General features: G+C 49.6%; 1 protein-coding gene across 1 annotated transcript in view; it reads left to right on the top strand.

Moving 5' to 3' along the window:
- Window positions 1-217: 217 nt before the first annotated feature.
- The window catches only part of PLB1 (phospholipase B1), a 143,254-nt gene continuing 126,643 nt past the window's right edge, over window positions 218-16,828 (top strand). The window contains exon 1 of the mRNA XM_042982257.1: window positions 218-723. The gene's annotated coding sequence lies outside the window, so the exon portion shown is untranslated. The remainder of the gene's footprint in view (window positions 724-16,828) is intronic.

The raw sequence follows: 16,828 nt of genomic DNA, 5'->3' as shown, positions 1-16,828 counted from the left end.
GTGCCATGCTGAGCACTTCACATAGAGAATTTCATTTTATCGTCCCCTCCTTTTATAGATTGGGAAACAGGCTCAGAAGACATGAGGTAACTTGCCCAGGGACACAGAGCTGGAAAAAGGCCAAACAGAGATGAAGGTCAGATATCTCTGAGTCCAAAGTACATTCTCTTATGCATTTTGCTTGGCTGCCATGTGGGACAGATGGGTTTGAAATGAATCTGGAGGGTGGGAAGGAGCTTGTCAGATGGAGCCTTGTCAGGAGGAAAGTGCAGCCTGAGGAAAGGTGCAGAGGCAGTGTGGTACCAGAAATGTGCTCAAAGGGCATCTTTGAGGATAAGGCCAGAGGGAAGGTTTAGGTATGCAGGGCCTGGGCCTGGGGCTGGTGCCCCTTCCAGAGGCCACAGGAACCACTGGTGGAGGGAAGAGGCCTGATGACAAAGAAAGGAAATGAGGACAGAGGAGGGAAGAAGCAAACCAAGACTGGAGGAAGGAGAACATTCTGGAGATGTGAGCTGGAGGCAGGAAGAAAGGGGAGGAGCTGCCCCTTCATGTGGGCAGTGGAGTTTCTTAGAGACGAGCCGCCCAGAGAAGCTTGTCCTGGCCTGAAGGTGCAGCCGGCAGACCTCAGGGAGGAGCCTGCAGCCCCCACCACCTCGGGGAGGAGAGAGACAGGCCAGGAGTGGGGCCGAGGAGAAGAGGAAGAAGGGCCCGTGGATGGTCAAGGTGAGAAACGACTTTCTGTTGGGTTGGTCGGAGGGACGAAGAAGGGACAGGGTCTGGTGAGAACCACACCGTCAGTACTCAGAGGGTTCCCTCAGACCCAGTCCTGCCCATGATGTGTTGTGTCTGTGAGTCTGTGCTTCTTGGTCACAGCAGAAGTGACTCTGGGGAACAGGTTCCTACAGGATGATACCTGCTTTTGCTTGTCCTGTGTGGCACTGGATCTGCAGTGCTGGAGAACCACTGGGCCAGCACCCTTGACCCAGATGGGAGCAGCTATGCCCACACCACCCCATCTCCGGAATCCCCATCCCACACGGTCAGGCCTGCCAGGCCAAGCCCTTATCCGTCCGCTCCTGGCTGACCTCCATGACTTAGCTCACACTCCTCCGGTTAGCACACTCAGCTTCTTACACACCTTTCTCTGCCTACTCCAAGCAGCTTTCCCTTGTGGGTCTGCTGCCTCCTCTTTCGCCTGATGGCTTAGTGTGCATCTATGTAGTCCTTCCTCTCACTTAGAGTCTCTAGATTTCATTTTTTGTATATGTTCATCTTACGTCCCCACAGAGATGACAAGGTCTCTGAGGACAGGGATCACATCTTACATTTTCCCGTCTCTCGCATAACACCTGAAATTGGTTCACAGAAGGAATTTCCCTTCCCCCCCACACACAGACCCTGTGGCTCCAGGACTGTAGCCCCCAAACCGACCCAGAAGACATGGTCGAGCATGGGAGGGGAGTTGGGCACAGAGAGGCTGAAGCATGCCTCCACCTTGATGGTTCTCTGGAACAATTCTAAGCTGTGGGGACCGTGGTGCTGATTCAACCTCCTTACTCCACTGTCAGGCAAATGGCAGTCCCTGGGCCGGGCACAGGTGCCCAGAGTCCCTCAGAAACACCACTATGAGCAACAATGACCCTCTTTTGCTACAACTCAGTTTTCCAGGCCTCAGACCCCACCGTCTGTAGCATTCCCCATTTTGGAAACATCTCTCTCCCAGACCCAAACCTACTTCTCTGGCCAGTCTTTCCTTATCTCCTTTGTAGGTGTTTTTCCTCTCTAGCCCTCAGAGTGCCTCAGGATGCAGTCACCTGGTTTTTTTCTCCCTCTCCTCCCCCCTTCCTTGGCAGACGAAGCCACCGGCCACAGGAAGGACCACTTCTGATTCCTGCAGAGCTCTGGCTCCCCATTCTCTTCTGAGTTTCCCAACCACCTAATTTCCTGCCTCTTGGGTGCCTCTTGCGCGTGTGTCCTAAAGGCACCTCACGCTCAGTACATCCAGACCTGAATTTGTGACTTCCCTCAGCGCTCTTCCCCAAACCCTGTCCCTGCCCAGTGATCCCTGCTCAGCACATCATCTGCCGTCCAGGCCCCGGGGAAGGGCCCAGGCTGGAAACCCAGCACCGCTTCTCCTCCCTTCTTACACACAAGCCATCAGTTTTACCCTGAGCACCTCTTTACCCACATCTCTGCACCTCCCACCACTGCCAGCCTGCTTCAAGTCCCCTCCACCTCCCGCTCAGAGGGACTGGGCTCCCAGCTCCCTCCCTTTTCTCCCTGCCATCCATTCTCCAAAGAGCATCAGTCACCTTTTTAAAACAGTAAGTAGATCCTTTCACACACCTCCCCTCCTCCCAATCCCTTAAAACACTTTATTGGCTTCTGGTTTCTCTTAGGACAAAGGCCCAGATGCTACCAAGGCCTACCTCTCCCACCTACATCTGCCTTCACTCTGCACTGTGGCCACCCGGCCTTTCCCTTCCTGGATTTCCCCCGAGATCCTGCCAACCACAGAGCCTTGAAACGAGCCTGGGAGAGGGCATCTCGTCACCTGTCTCCATACTGTCATTTCACATTCATTTGTGAAACCAATGCCCCCTGCCTGCCTAGAATATAAGCTTCTTGAGGTCAGGGGCCTCACCTGGCATGTAGATGTAGCTCAGGAAATATGTGCTGACCCTTGGGGCTTACTCGGGGATAACACTCCTGGGTTCCGGTCACCATGCTATGCAGGGCGGATGCGTGTTGTCCCTGTGATAGGCAAGGTGTGAGCCCCTGGACCCAGCATCCAGGGCAGTGGAGGCAGAGTGAAGGCCCGGAGCACAAGGATCCAGGGAGGTTCTGGTTACAGGGGAAGAAGATGATGGCCTAGGGACTTGGCCTTGAATTGAGGGAAAAAAAATATTTCCTACCAGTATGAGAAAGGAAGAGGGAAAGTCTGCGTGGAGCCCTTATTACAAGGTGGGTGGCCCTTAGTTCTCTCTAAATCGTGTCACACATTGGAGATTCAGTCACATCTTCCTTCAAGACACCCGCCTACTAGGACAATTACAGGGAGCCTTGGGGCCTTTCAGGGGGTGGGGACTTACTGGCAGAAGAGGCTGAGAGGGGCTACAGGAGAGAGGTTCAGCATGGCCAGGGCAGGGAGGGGAAAGGTCTCCAGGTGCTGTTGGTGCAGAGGCCCTTGGGCTGGCCGGGTTCCTAGGCGGCACACTGCGTGGGGTCTGGTACCTGGAAGGTTTGCGGGGCCGGTCCGGCGCTTTTGTGACACCCGATTTTAAACTCTTCAAATGTGACAGGGAAAAATGTTCAGATCACTCAAGCTGGGCTGCGGCACGGAACCACAAGAGATAAAGATAAGGCCCAGGTTTGACACCTGGAGGAAGCTCAGTTCGTGTTCATGTTCGCTGAAGCGCAGGCTGCTAACCCAAGTTAGCAGGTGAAAACCCAGGGAGAACGCTTTGCTGAGCGAGCGAGCAGGGACACATGACATCAGGGGAAAGTACCTTCATTTTCTCTTGTGAGCCCCGGCAAACATTTCTCTGGATCCATTTTTCCCTGCAGGGAAACTCAGGCAAGCACCGCTCACCGTTCTGGCCATTGTCTTGTGATAAATACCTTGCCAGTGGGATCTCAGAACTCCAAGCTCCTTTTCCTCCAAAGTGTCTCCCTCACAGAGTCAGGCAGGGGAAGTTGCAGGTGCAGAGGAAAACAAGCTAGTTCTCCAGCGTCCACCCCCTGCGTGCCTAGGACGGCGAGCCTGCTCCTGGGTGGAGGTCAGAGCGGGGAAGGGCTGAGGGCAGCGAAGGGCCTGCCTGACGTTTCACAGCCGTGTGTGGCATTAGCCCGAAGCCCGAAGGTCCGGCTGACTGCAGAGCCAGGTCCCCTTGTGGGGGAGTCTGTGGTCACTTTAGAGCGTCTCTTGTCACTGAGGCTCTTTTATATGTGGTTTCCTGACATTGGGCCAGGTCTCCTGGCCGGTCACGCAGGATCTCTGTGGCGCCACCAGTCCTCACCCCATCCCTTCGTGGTCCTCTTCCGTGGGATCCAAAGCCTGCGCGATATTGTGATTTATAAGAAACACAGATTTAGTCTTCATCTCCGTTCCTGGCACAGGGCTCCTAAACTCCTTGGAATTCCCTAAGTGTGGTGAGGGATTAAGGGTTATCTTTTGTTATGTTAACGAGGTGAGTTTTGGAGAGCCCCTAGGTCCCCTTAGGCTGGGGGCTGGTTGCCATGGGAAACCGATCACGTGACCAGAGGGTTGGCACTTTCAATTCCCGCCGGCCCGCCCCACCTCTCGGGACAGGAGAAGGGCTGGAAACTGAGTTCAGTTACCAACGACCAATGACTTAATCAATCGTGTCTGTATCCTGAAGCCTCCGTAAAAATGCAAAAGGATGGGGGTCTGGAGAGCTTCCAGGTTGGTGAGAACATGGCAATTTGGGGAAAGTGGTGTGCCCAGAGGGCATGGAAGTTCCGCACCCTCTTCCCTCTGGCGGTTCCTCTGCTTGGTGTGGGAACGCCCCTGCCCCACACCGGGTGTCAGAAGTGTGCGATAGGCAGAATCAAGGAGACACTGGGAGAAGTGAGGTTTTCCAACATCCTGGAAACACACCTCTCCCAGGCACCTCGCTCACACTGAGGCTTTTCAGGGGTTACATACCACTTCTTGTGCTCCTCAAATCCAGGAGACACCTGTCAAATTCTTTGAGGCCCCCTACCCCCGGGATGGGAAGTGGGGGTGATGCACAACCCAGAGATGACTGCCCTTCCGGGAAAGCCTGGCGATGTGACCGTCAATCTCCGGAGGGCCTGGAGGTGGGGCACGGGCTGATAGTGGCACGATTGATTTCAGACTCTTTCTCAAACGGCACAGGTGGTCCCCAAGTTAGGAAGTGGCATGTTTGGCACCTGCTCGGTTATTCTTGGCTATTGGGGGCTCTGCCCAAATGTCAAGACATATGGAAGAGTCCCAGGTATCCTCCTATTCCAGAAACGTCATAACAGGCAGGGATGTATAAAAACGTTGAGGCAGGAGGTGAGGAAAGTAGAGTCCAGAGCAAGAGGCACAAGCTCTTTCTCTCTCTCTACTCCTCCTCCCACTCACTCTCACACTCCGTCTTTCTCTCCAAATAAATACATAAACTTAGAACAAGATCAATAAATGGGGCACCTGGGTGGCTCAATCGGTTGAGCATGCGACTTCGGCTCAGGTCATGATCTCTCGGTGAGTTCCAGCGCCCCCCCCCCCCCCCCCCGCCTTACCCCCTCACCACCACCCGCCCCTCGGGCTCTGTGCTAACAGCTCAGAGTCTGGAGCCTGCTTCAGACTCTGTGTCTCCCTCTCTCTCTGCCCCTTCCCTGTTTATGTGCTTTCTTTCTCTCTCTCTCTCTCACTTTCTCTCTCTCTCAAAAATAAACATATAAATAAATAAAAATAAATAAATAAATAAATAAATAAATAAAAGATTGAGAAAAATGTGTGGGTTATAGTCTCATCACAGATCATCAGGAACATGGTGGGATGAACCACTGGCCTTTGTGGGCCCTTGATGGTCCCCAAGCCTCATTCCTCACCAGTGTGGGTGACGGCATTCCAGAGGGGAGTGCCTCAGCCTCCGCCATGGAGATGCCCCTGAGATCCAGATGACCAGGGCGAGGCTGAGCTGGGGGCTTCGCAGGGACCTGTCCTGGGATGTGGACAGTGTGTTAGCTGTAGATGTTCCTCAGGCAAAATGGAATGGCCACGCACGTTTCCAGAAAATCCAGAACTGCTGGCCACTGGCGTGCTTTGGAGCATCAGACCTGTCTCAGGTAGGGAAAGTCCTTCAGGCGCAAAATATTCACTCTTTTAGAGGAGATATAGTCCATTAATTGACTAGTAAGAAAGAAACACTCTCAGGGCGCCTGGATGGCTCAGTCAGCTAAGCGTCCGACTTCAGCTCAGGTCATGATCTCACAGTCCATGAGTTCGAGCCCCGCGTCTGGCTCTGTGCCGACAGCTCAGAGCCTGGAGCCTGCTTTGGATTCTGTGTCTCCCTCTCTCTCTGCCTTCCCCTGCTCATGCTCTGTCTCTCTCTATAATAAACATAAAAAAAATTTTTTTAATCAATACAAATAAAATTTTTAAAAAGATAAATAAAACTGTAATGATAAAGATAATGACCCCTTGGACCACCAAGCCTCATGTAGTACTGATATAACTTGGTATGACTTTTAAAATATCCTTATAGGCCTTTTCCTCTATATTTAATACATATCCACACTCACCTACATGTGCGTATATGGTTTCCCATAGGAAACCCATATCGTATTTTGTTGGTTATTTTTGTTTATTCTTTTTAGAAGAAAGATCTCTCACTGTACATACCTTTGGGCTCCTCACTTTCTTCACTCAACATTATACCTTGAAAAGCTCGGTTGGTAGGTGTGGGTCACCCCATCCTTTCCATTACTCTGTCGTATTCGGTAGTGTGGCCATACCACACCTTTTTCAGCCGTGCCCTTACTGATGGACGATTTTAAATTTCCAGTACTTTCATAAGGGACACATTGTTGAAAAGACCGGAATGCTGCAGGATCTACCTGGCAGGTGTCAGTACTCAAGAGGGCCTAGGGACAATCGAGGCAGTGAGGACAGCTCGCATTAGCTGTCAGGATCCCTGGGTTTGACCACAGTCATGTCTCTGAGCGAACCCACCTCCTCCCTCCTTTCTGTTTCCCCTTGTCGAAAACAAAAGGGGTGAGAAGCCAGTAGTTTTCAACTCTGGTTGCTCAGCTGAATCACCTCCTCAATAAGACAAACAAAAGATAGACAACAATGAAAACAGTGCCTGGGCCCCACTCCTAGGTCTTCTGATTCCATCGGTCTGGGACAGGGCTCTTCCACCTGTTTATTTATTATTTCAGGAGGGGGGTGGGGTACATTTGTGGGGGCGTGCCTGCGAGGGGGAAGGGCAGAGAGAGAGAGAGAATCCCGGGCAGGCTCTGAACTGTCAGCATGGGCCCGACTTGACCCACGAATCGCTTGACCCACGAATCATGGGTTCATGACCTGAGCCGGAATCGAGAGTCAGAGGCTTAACCAACTGAGCCACCCACACACACCCTCCCCCATCTGTCATTTTTTTTATAAAGAGCCCCGGGACATTCCGATAGGGAGCAATGGTTGAGAACCATTGTTCTCAACTGCAGTGTGCACACAAAACTGATCCTGGCTGTCTGGGCCAGCCTGCAATTCCACCTTTCTAACAAGCTCCCAGGTGACTCCACTGTGGCTAGCCTGTGTTTTGAGTAGTAGCTCCTCACGTTCTCTTTCAATTCTTTAAAAAAAAAAAATGTTTTTTTACATTTATTTATTTTTGAGAGACAGAGACAGAGCACAAGTGGGGGAGAAGCAGAGAGAGGAGGAGACACAGAATCCAAGGCAGGCTCCAGGGTCTGAGTTGTCAGCACAGAGCCCAACATGGGGCTCAAACTCACAAACCATGAGATCTTGACCTGAGCCGAAGTCAGACACTTAATCGACTGAGCCACCCAGGCACTCCTTGTTGTCTTTCAATTCTAATGTCCCTTTTGACCCCCCTATTTCCATGCTAACCTTCAGCCAACTAGTGCTCAACTGAGGTCGGTCTGAGAGGGTGCCTGGAAACTCAGGTGCAAAGCAGCCCGGTACGCCAGGGCCGTGCAGGGCCGCTGGGGAGGTCCGGGGGCATCGTCCCAGCCCAGAGTGCCTTGAGCCCAGATGCCAGCAGGCAGAGGGCTGGCCGGGCCTCTGAGGTTCAGCCTCAGAGCAGACGCTCCTGTGTAATTTCGTAATTTCAGCAACAGTTGGCCCAGGGTGATTCCAACGGGAGGCTGCAGTTTCCACGTCTGCCTTCAGACCTTTTCCAGGTTTGAGCCAAGCCTTGAGGAATTTAGGGCAGGAAGCTGTCACCTGGGAACATGCCTGCCTCTAGGCAACTGAATTAGATCGGAGGAAGGGCATTTCCTCTAACAAGACAGGGTAGATAAGCTCAGTCTTTTTTCTTTTTTCCAGTGTCCCTGCTGTTTACAGTATTTACAGGCATCTTGATCAACAGGGGGGGTTAATTAGAATTAGGAGCACCTAATTGTTTTATCTGCAAAGTCACGCATTTTTAAAATTACGTTTTATGTTGTTTCTATTCCAAAGTCCTTTTACTTATTTTTTAATTTAATTTATTATTATTTTTTATGAATATAATTTGTCAAAGTGGCTTATGTACGACAACCACTGCTCATCCCAACGAGTGCCCTCCTCAGTGCCCATCACCCATTTTCCCTCTCCCCCTCCATCCACTCTTAGTTTGTTCTCTGTATTTAATAGTCTCTTGTGGTTTGCCTCCCTCCCTCCCTCCGTGTTTGTATCTATTTTTTCCCATTTCCTTCCCCCTTTTAAAATATTCAGCTGTGTGTTTTAATTTAGACAGTGGGGCTATCACCCAGTCTGCTTTTGTTTGCAAACCAGGTCTCTGATTTCAGGTTTAATCTATTTACAGAATAAGATGAGAGGACGTGGCTCTGAAAGGGACTCCTGAACCTTGTTGAAAGGTCATTTCCTGTCTCTAAAATCTCTTTTCGATTCATTTTTTCTCTGCTTAGAAGACCAAATTGCGACCCAATAATTTTTATGTTATTTAATTTTTTAAATAGACTTTATTTTGTAGAGCAGCTTTAGGTTCACAGCAAAACTGAGAGGAAAACAGTTTCCCTTCCCCCCTACCCCACCCTCACACAAGGCTTCCTTACCATCAACATCCCCCACCAGAGTGATACATCTGTTCCAGTCCAAGAGCCTGCACAGACACATCACGATCACCCCGAGTCCACAATTTTCATTAGGACTCACTCTTGGTGTACATTCTGGGGTTTTGACAGATGGATAATGACATGTATCCACCATTATAGTAGCACTGCCCTAAAAACCCTCTGTGTTCTGCCTATTCATCCCTCCCTTCCCCCTCCCCCCTGGCAACCACTGATCTTTTTACTGTATCCATAGTTTTGCCTTTTCCAGAATGTCATGCAGTTGTAATCATACAGCTCACAGCCTTTTCAGATCGGCTTCTTTCACTTCGTGATGCACATTTGAGTTTCCTCTATGTCTTTTCCTGGCTCGCGAGCTTCTTTTAGCGCTGTATGATATTCCAGTGTCTGGATGGACCACAATTTATTTCTCCATCCACCTACTGAAGGACATCTTGATTGCTTTCAAGTTTTAGCAGTTATGAATAAAGCTTCTATAAACAACCATGTACAGGTTTTTGTGTGGACTTAAGTTTTCAACTCTTTTGGGTAAATATCAAGGGGTGTGATTGCAGGTATGTCTGGTAAGAATATGTTTAGTTTTGCAAGAAACTGTCTTCCAAGTGGCTGCGCCATTTTGCATTTCCACCGGCAACGTAGGAGACTTGCTGCTGTTCTACATCGTCACCAGCATTTGGTGTCGTCAGTGTCCTGGATCTTGGCCGTTCTGATACGTGTGTAGTTTTAGTTTTCGTTTCCTTAATAACATGAGGGTGAGCATCTTTTCATATGCTTATTTGCCATCCATGTATTTTCTTTGGTGAGGTATCTGCTCAGATGTTTTGCCCATTTTTTGATCAGGTTGTTCATTTTCCTACTGCTGAGTTTTACGAGTTCTTTATATATTTTGGATAATGGTCCCATACCAAACATGTCTTTTGTAAATATTTTCTCCCTGACTCTGGCTTGTCTTCTCCTCCTCTTGATTTCAGATCTATTTTTACAGGGAAGGTCCCAGAAGTTGCCTTTAGTAAACTCCGACCTATTTTCTGGGCCCCCCTGAGGCTTGCTGGTTTCGTGTGCCTGTGGGATCCCTCAAGTTTGACCCTGGATCAGTCTATTCAGCTTTTCTCATTGATAATTTAGCATTTGATCTCCGTACCAACATGTCAATTCGTTGGCAGAGATTTGGAAGTCCTGGATTATAAGGTCCCTGGCAGATTCTGAATTCTTCAGTAAAGAGGTGTCTCTCTTAATCAGGATTTGGGGACATTTCAGACAATAGCTCTTAGTTCTGCTGAGACCAGGGTTTAAACTCTATGGTTAAAGGCATTTGTGATTCTCAATTAGGATGAGATTTTTAAAGGAAACTAATGTTTTGGAGTGTCAGGGGGCTTGTTAAGAAATGGTAAGGGATCCAGGCAAGAGGATGGACGAAGTGGAGGGGATTGAGGTCAGAACCATGTGGAAGTGGAGGGGAGGGTATGTTAAAGAGTAGGAGGTGCTAGAAGGTGGGGGTTTAATGAGGGAGGCAGTTTTACCCCAGAAAGCTTTATACTTGGTCATCAAATTCCTTATTTAGACTTGAAAGAAAAAATTCTTTACAGAACCGGCATTTTAGTATTCTGTTTAGAAACATCAGGGTGCCAATCACAAAAGGGTGCTCATTGGGCCTGAGGAATTTTATTCTGCTTTTGTTCTAAGGCACCTCTCAAATGAGCAGTTCTACTTAAATTAAGTGTTCCTCCAAGTGTCCATTGTAGGACCAAATCATCTTTGGTGGAGTTCTGCCATTGGGAGAAGCATAGGGGTTATAGCAGGAATGGGGGTGCCTGTAAGAAGCAGTTTTTCCCAGAGAGGGACACGGGTTAGATAGAGAAAATTCTCGGTGACTGTCAGGTGAAAGTTACAGTCAGTAGAAACTGTTCATACAACCTGTGTCTTGGGCCCCTAACCTAATGGACCAGAGAGCTGGTAAGACATCATTTCTGGAGAGGGAGAATGCCCTCTCTGAGTCAAAGCCAAGCTCTCAGGACAAATGGCCAGGATGAGAGGACACCCTCATCCAGTTTTATTGGTGACCTACAGCATAGTTTGTCCTCAGAGACTGATGGCCTGGGGAGAACAGTCAGGTCTCCAGTCTGTGAGGCCGGCTTCAACAGCCAGCTTATAGGAACGGTGCCCGTGTTCCACTCTGTGATTCTCCTCCTCCTGACGAAGCAACACTTAAGGACATAGGACAAAACAAAGGGACAGGCAGAAGCAAGTCACCAAGGACACAACCCTCAAAGGGAACATTAACCAAACATAAATACCCAGGATTTGACAAATGAATGAAACAATCAAGGGGCTCACTGGCAACAGAGCGGACTTGAGGTCCAGCGCAGACCTCAGGGTCCATGGGCAATGAGGTTACAGAGGCCTCGGTGAGCACCACACCTGGCCAAGGGCCAAGGGCCCCAGCAACAAGCAGGTCAGCCTATATCTGAGCCGCAGCACCAAGATCACAGCCAAAATTCAAACAGGACCAGAGATAAAATTAGCCAAGGCTGTTTATTTATAAACTCACAGCCACAAGGGGACCATCTGTAATCACTTACATTTCAGCAGGGGTTCAAAGGTATCAGAAAGGAGAGTAAGTTTTAGAGAGGAAAAAAAAAAAAAGGAAATACTGACAGTCACTGACTGGCAAGTACGCAGTTTGCTAGTGTGTGTTAGTGGGGGGAGGGGGCGATTTTTGGAAACGGGAGGTTTTAATCGACCTTCAAGTACATTTGGCAGTCCTTGATTGGTTTGCTATCCATAATTTATAAGACTTGATGTTTGTTTGTTTGTTTGTTTTAGGAGGACTATTTTAAGAGATTTCTTAACTCTTAAGGTGCATAGGAGGATATCTGGGCCAAGCAGAGGTCAAGCAGGGCCCCCTTCCTTTACAGTAATGTGTTGTTCTTGGTCCCAAGAGTGCAGTTCTTGAGATAGTTTCCTACTGTGTCCAAAGCCATTATGTTAAGGACCATGCAGGTTACAAAGAGAATGAAGCGTGGGTGATACCCTCTCCAGCAAAAGAGACAGCTCCATCTGGCCAGTTTGGGGATACCAGACAAGAAGAAGTAAGTGGTGTAGCAGAGCTTCAGAGAGGGCAGGAGTGGTTCACCTACTATGAGGTAGGACTTGATTCTGTTCACTGGGGGCCCTGGAGGAGTGACTGGAGCAAGGCTGGACATTGTCATCCATGCAGCAATTGATGAGCACCTGCTGGTGTCAGGCCCTGTGCTAAATGCTGGGGACACAGCAGGGAACCATTGGGTTCTTACCATCTTAGAGCTCATGGTTGGACAGACAGGATAGACTTAGCACACTTGTAATTGCTTGTTCAGAGTATTGGAGGACAAGCACGGGAGGCCAGGGGAGCATGAGACAGGGTCTTACATTGGCTGGGTTTGAGAAAGTGTTTTGGGAAGAAATATTTACACTGAGCCTGGAAGGAGAGTCAGTGAGGTCAAGAAATGGGAAGGAGGTTGGCCTGGCCTGAGTTCCAAGCAGAGAGAACAGCCTGTGTTAAGGCTCTGAGGTGGCAGAAAGAATAACATGTTCAGGGAAGTGAAAGGAGCCCAGTGGGCATGGGGTCAGGGAAGAAGGGGGGAGTGGGGCATGAGGCTAAAGAGGAGAAGGAAATCAGGGCCTTCTAAACCATACCAAGATGGTTGGACTTTGTCCAAAGGGCTGTGGGATGCTATTGAGGGTTTATGCAAGGGTGTGACAATGGGCTCACACTTTGAAAAGATCATCAGGCTTCTGGGGGGGTGGCAAATAAAGAGTAGACTTAGGAACAGCTCTTGTAGCCACTCTGGGGAGCAGAGATGGCGGCCTGGGTCCAGGTTGGGGCAGTGAAGATGGAGAATGGTAAATGGGTTCACGAGGTGATTTGGGATATAAAATTAATGGGACTCAGCAATTGATGCTCTTTGAGGCTAAGGAGAAAGAGTTTTCACGGATTATTCTTGGGTCTGTCTACAACCACTATAGCCCTTTCCTTTAGGGGTGCAGATGGGTGAAGGAGGATCGTACATTCAGTTCTCAACTCTTTGAGTTTGAGGTGCCTATGAAGCATCAAAGTGGAGATGTTGAGTCATTGAACGAGTTTACAGGGTTTGAAGGTTAGAACAGAGGGCTGGCTGGAAATTGAAGTGTAGGAATCAGTGCATCGATTTTAAATGAAGCCATGGGGGTGTAGGTATGTGAGATCACCTTGAGAGACAGAGACAGGGGGGTCCATGCCAGAGATCTGAGGAGCTCCAGCAGCAGAGGAGGGGCTGGGGGTGGAGACTGAGAAGGTATAGCTGGGAAGAAGAAACCTGGAAACTAGACACATGGAGACCAAGGGCAGTTATCTGAGAATAGGGGTAGAGGTCAGCTGTCAAATGTCACTAAGATGTCAAGTAAGATGAAATCTGAGGACCTCACTATCCATTGGATTGAACAAATTGTTGACCATAGAACATTTCTGATAAAGTGGTGGGAGCAGACACCACACCTACTGAAGTGGGGGTGGAGATGAGTGCAAGGTGTTTTGAAAGGTCGCTTCAGGGCTGGGGTGGGTGGAGGATTGGGGTGGCCAGGCTCTGGGGATTGGTGCCAGAAGAGATGTTAAATTTCAAAAATTTGGAGCCTCATTCTGGTTCACAAAACATGGATCTCAATGTCAACAGAGGGGAAGAATTGGAAACTTGGCTCGAGGTGGCTCCCAGAAGCAAAGAAGAAATGAGTGGGAGTGGAAGGAGACATCCGGGATTCCCACAGAGACCATGCCAAGATCCCAGCTGCCCTCTGAAAAGCCTGAGATCAAGGCCCATATCCCTGCATGTTCCTGGTCACACATGCCCCTAGAAGGCCTCCCAAGGTTGATGGAGGAACAAAATGAAAGAAACAAAAATAAAGAAGTATCTCAGGTTAAGAGAACTGGCTTTTGGAGCAGAAAAAAACAGTATTAAAAATTTATACTTGGCTTCACCACCTGCTCTCTGTGTGATCTGGGACAAGTTTCTAAACATTTTTGTGGATTATAAGATAGAGTCTCTTTTCAGGAATGTTATAGTATGAAAATGTGTGTGGGTTAGAATGGAGAAAATACGGAATTTGAAAATTCTTTTTCCTCATGTTTTCTCTTTTGAGTGCTAACCCTCCAGTTACGAACAAGTCCCTTCCTGAACCCACAAGAAAGGAACAATAGGCTGGCTTGCTTCAGCAATGCCCAGAGGCAGAGGCACAGGCATTCCCTCAGGATGGAGCAGTTGGGAAACAACCCGAGGTGTCTACTGAACCAGCCTAACTATCCTGAAGGCCAGAGCTCAGCACAGATTCCACGGTGCCCCCGCCTCCCCAGCCCAGCCCAGTTGGATCACCTGCCTGAGGGCTGTGGGACAGAAGGCCAGTCTTACCCTCTCCCCTCCCATAGTCCTCTCCCTAGGTGGTGCCATCAAAGGCAAACAGTGGGCCTGCCCAGGGAGCTGGCAAGTAAGCACACCTGTGCATCATCATCATTACCAAAGCTATTAACACCATGTGCAGCGTGGGTGTGGGGGCTGATAGCCTAGCCTGGTAGCAAGCAGGTGATGCCATGTCACAGCAATCCTCTGCCCACAGCCAAAGGCCCAGAGGCCCCATTCCATAGTGGCAGTATGGATGGAGGGATGTCCCTAGCTGGTAAGCTACCATGGCAGGTGGTAGAGAGGCTGTCTTCCTTCTCTGGACTCCTAGTCCAGGAGAAGCCTTCCAAAGCAGGCGGTCTGTTCTGAACACAGGTCAGGGAGGCATGTCGGGGTTGGCGCATGATGGTTGGGATGGTAGGAGCCAGGAGCTTCCTAGCATGGTCTGAAACATGTGAGATTTCCAGAAAAGTCTGGGGGACTTTGGTTGCTCCCTTTGGATTTAAAGAACAGATCACATTTCTCATGGACAGGGCTCAAAGGGAATTGACTAATGGAAAAATTAGCCACATAGCAGAAGTTCCCTGGGATCCTGCTGGTTGGTAGAGTGCTCCACCAGGCCTACCATGTGGGGTCTCAGCTCTAAAAGATCCAGGGAAGAGCTTCTCCTGTGTGCCAATGTCTACTGGCCACATTGGCCAGCCTGTCTCCATGGAATCTTCATTCCCAGAATGGAGATGCAGACCCTGAGCCTTATGTGGTATCTGCTGGTGTGAGGTCTATGCCAAGTCCCTTTGGCTTGAACTTGGCCATTGCTGGGCTGTGGTGAAGAGGGCAAGCTATCCTTAGTAGCTGAGCAACCTTGGGCAAGTTACTAATCCTCTCTGGGTTTTTAGTCTCTTACCTGTAAAATCAAACTAGAAATTCCATTGCTGCAAGTGGTCAGGGTGATTCAGCTCTACATGATGAGTGGGAAAGAGCACAGGCTTGAATCAGGGAATCCAAAACCTAGCTCAGGGCCCTTGTCACAGACTGGCCCTGCCTCTTTCTTTGCCTCAGTTTCCTCCTTGCAATGGGAGTGGCAGGGACTGACTAGGTGGCTATTAAGGTCCATGTGCCTGATGACCAGTTCTGACCTCATTCATCCCTGTCGCTTCCCTGCCTCTGGATGGGATTCTCCCAAGGAGGGGAGAGGAGGTCATAGCTGGGCTGGGATCCACCAGCTGGGTTGGGGCAGAGCATGCCTTTTTGGTTCTCTGGTCCTCTGGAGGTGATACCAAGGAGGACAATGCCTCTGGTGCTTCCACCAAGAGAAGCCCCTTTTCCTCCACAGAATAGTGAGTGCCCTGGGCCCTGGCTGGGTGGTAGTCAGGCCAGATGATCTTCTCAGACTCATCTCCCAGGAGGGAATGGTCACACTGCCAGACTCCCCTGCCAAACTGGGTGCATGAGTCATAGGTTGCCCTCCACCAGTGCAGACTGAAGAGCCTTTCCTGGGCTTCTCTCCAGAAGGGGCATTTAAGGCCATTTTACCAGGAGCATCTCTCAGTCATGCAGAGAGAAACTAACAGATATGGAGCTAGAAGACTTGGATCAGAAACTCCTTTTTACAGCTTACTACTAGTTGAGTGAACTTAGTTGAGACTTTTAACCCCCTGAGGAATATAGCTAGTATTAAATAAAGATGACATTTATGAGTTCAATTAGCAAGATGCCTGACACCTAATAGGTGCTCACCAAATGCTATTTAAGTCTTCACCCAGAGGTAGGTGCACTAAGAGGTACAGATGGGCAAAGACATTGATCCCCCTAGCCTTCAGGCCCACCAGGGGCAGGGCTTGGGGCTGTCCCAGACCCCAGCTGATCATCTCAGGCCACAAATTGTCCTGTCTGCTCATCCTGTGTGCCATGCAAATATCACCACCATTTGTGTGCTGAGAGGCATGAAGTTGGGAAAGCACTGGTGGGGGGGCCAAGAGTCTGGAGATGGTGGAAGGGAGAGGAGAAAGAGGGACCAATAGGCAGTATGGCTGTAATTTAGAAGATGTCAGAGCTCAGGCTGTGGGGACCTCATACTCACCATCTGTGAATGGTAGTCAGCCAGGGATGGTACCATTTCTGCAGTAATGGCTGGGAGAGTATCCTGTATGCTTGAGGTAGACAGCTCGTCTTACCCTTTCCCCACCCATGGTCCCATTCTTCACAGTGCATAACAGATAGTGGACTTTATGTTGTCAAACTCACCGATCAGGAAACCAAGACATGAAGAAAGAGGAAATGGTTGTACATGATAATGGGTAATATGATTGATCTGCAAATTTAGGTCATATATCCTGGTTCTCAGTGACTGGGCCTCTCCAGACACCAGAATCTGGCCCTTTCCCCATTCTCTGACTGCTGAGAGATAAGTCCCAGTCCCCCCATAACCCATTGCTATGGGTTTCCTATGGGTTTCCTCTCTAGAGAGGCCACCAGGTCAGTCTGAGTTTGTCAGACATCAGGCTATGCCCTGTGGACATTTGGCTTATCTGCAGCAGCAGAGATGGAGCTTTCTTCAGCCCTCAGTGCTGGGCACCAGGCAGCCCTGGCTCTGCACATCGGAATCCATCAGTGAGCTTTAAAAATGACCA

Source organism: Panthera tigris, chromosome A3 (assembly GCF_018350195.1).
Source record: "Panthera tigris isolate Pti1 chromosome A3, P.tigris_Pti1_mat1.1, whole genome shotgun sequence".
Taxonomy (NCBI): domain Eukaryota; kingdom Metazoa; phylum Chordata; class Mammalia; order Carnivora; family Felidae; genus Panthera; species Panthera tigris.
Note: the sequence above shows the minus strand (reverse complement) of the source record. Positions and strands in the feature narration are given on the sequence as shown.